We start from the raw sequence: 2,500 nt of genomic DNA, 5'->3' as shown, positions 1-2,500 counted from the left end.
CTCAAGTTTCCACGTGAAATAGCCCAGGTTTCACGTGGAAAGGAAGGAAATCTCAACATTCCACGTGAAATTGGTCAAGTTCCACGTGAAAAGCTTGGAAAACTCAGGATTCCACGTGAAATTCCAAGGTTTCACGTGGAAAGCTAGGAAATCTCAGGATTCCACGTGAAATTCCAAGGTTTCACGTGGAAAACTCAAGTTTCCACGTGAAATAGCCCAGGTTTCACGTGGAAAGGAAGGAAATCTCAACATTCCACGTGAAATTGGTCAAGTTCCACGTGAAAAGCTTGGAAAACTCAGGATTCCACGTGAAATTCCAAGGTTTCACGTGGAAAGCTAGGAAATCTCAGGATTCCACGTGAAATTCCAAGGTTTCACGTGGAAAACTCAAGTTTCCACGTGAAATAGCCCAGGTTTCACGTGGAAAGGAAGGAAATCTCAACATTCCACGTGAAATTGGCCAAGTTCCACGTGAAAAGCTTGGAAATCTCAGGATTCCACGTGAAAAGCTTGGAAATACCATGATTCCACGTGAAACCATGCGAAACATTGAGAATTCATGCACCAAGAATGAATCTCCCTCGTGAAACCTAGGCTAATATGCATGGAAAACAAATTTCCAGGGGCAAAGCTCAAGTCTCAATGAAAAGTTGGTTTGTCAATGCCATGCCATGGTGCCCAACATGTTACCGGATTCGGTAAAAACGTGGCAAAACAAAATCCCCGTGTGCATATTCAATGAAATTTGGTGGGAATGTTGGAAATATGCTCCTTGAGGTACACCAAAAATTCCAGAACAAAATTCGACCTCTAGGTACCGTTTTCTATTTTTACCGATTTCCCCCGTTTCGGTCGGAAAATCATATAAAAAAATCCCCGTGTGCATATGTAATGAAACTTTGTGGGAATGTTAGAGATATGATCCTTGATGTACAGAAAAAAATCCAGACCAAAATTCAACCTCAAGGTACCTTTTCCTATTTTTACCGATTTTCTCGGTTTCGTCCCAAGAAAAAATTCATATTAAATCCATCCCTTGCTGGAAGTTGATGAAACTTTGGGAACCATCTTGTTTCATTTTTATAAGCATGCCTACAAAAAATCACGTCCAAATTCGACCTCTAGGTGCCCAAACTAAATTTATGTCTCCTCAAAAAAAGGGTATCATCTTGTACAAGTGTGAAATTGTTGCGTTTTCCTATAGTAGGGGGGAGCATCCAGGTGAAAAATCAGCCCAACGTGAAATTTTCAGAAATGCTATGGAATGCCCCCCTGAGCGTCCCGGGCTAGCTTTTCACCTCATTCCATGGCAAATGAGTGACTAAACGGATCAAATCACTCAAAATTCATGTCCCGATCAAAAATTGCGTCCCGACCGAGATTTTTCAAAATGGGTAAACGACAACCCAGTCACGGTTTGTGACTTATCACACCCAGTTGTGGCACACAAACATTGCGTTCTTAAGGTTTGGTGAAGCTTTTGCTTGACTCCGGCATGTTCGAGCTCAAATTCGTGAGCTTCAACCCGTCGGTCGGGCATTCGTCGATCCTCATTTTCGGAGCTTGATTTTTGTGTTGTCCCAACTGTTTGGAATGTGATGTGGCTGATTGATTTCACTCTTGACGTGCCGAATGCCGACCACAATCTCATTGGCGTGGGGATTCCGGTGACGGCGCTAGCGTCAGGGGTCAATTCGTGATGCCGCAGCACGAACCGAAATTCGTGTTGCATGTCCCGGCGGGTCGTGTGATCTAGTTTGGACGCGATTTTTGATCTGAACGTGAGTTTTTGCCATATGTAAAATGATTGTGAAAATGTTTCTAAAAAATGATCCGACTTTTTCGAAGAAAACCCTTTCAAAGAAAATGATTGTGAAAGCGATTTCTCTTGAAATAAAATCTCTTTTGAAGAAAATGTTGATTGTGCAAGCGATTTTTCTTGTCCCTCAAATAACGAGTCCCGATCGGTACATGCGGTGGGTACATTTCCAGGTTTCATCATACCTAGCGATGTAGACATGGCGCTGCTCGATGCTTCCATTTGCTCGCTTGCCTTGGCATTGCGGGGTGTGGAACGTTTAGTGGTGTTGGGTCTACTGTACGTGAGGGTGTATGAGTTGTGTTTGGGTTGTTTTTGCTGGCTGGCTCCATGCTTTTGCATCGAACGGTTGGCATGCAATCCTGTTTCAAGTGAACGTCCCTTTTAGTTAGTTGCGTGACTGCGGTTCCTGTGCTGACTACCTCTTGAATGGTATTCGTGTGGCTTGTCGGATTTCGTCCATCCAGACCTCCTCGAGGGAGGGGGTTCTGGGGGATCTCGAAGTGATGCATGTGTTCCACGTTTGCGATTCATTCTTGAAGCAATTGTGGCGCACATGTTTTTGTTGCTCTCTCGGATGCGGTGCATGAGATGAAACATGGGAAATTCTCTTCCATGCAGTCCCTTTAATCTTGGTTGCCTTGAATGACACTTGCCTCCGTGACTTGCTCGCTCTCCACT

The sequence above is a fragment of the Lotus japonicus genome, chromosome 2 (assembly GCF_012489685.1).
Source record: "Lotus japonicus ecotype B-129 chromosome 2, LjGifu_v1.2".
Lineage (NCBI taxonomy): Eukaryota > Viridiplantae > Streptophyta > Magnoliopsida > Fabales > Fabaceae > Lotus > Lotus japonicus.
The sequence above is the reverse complement of the archived record's forward strand: the minus strand, read 5'-3'. Positions refer to the sequence as shown.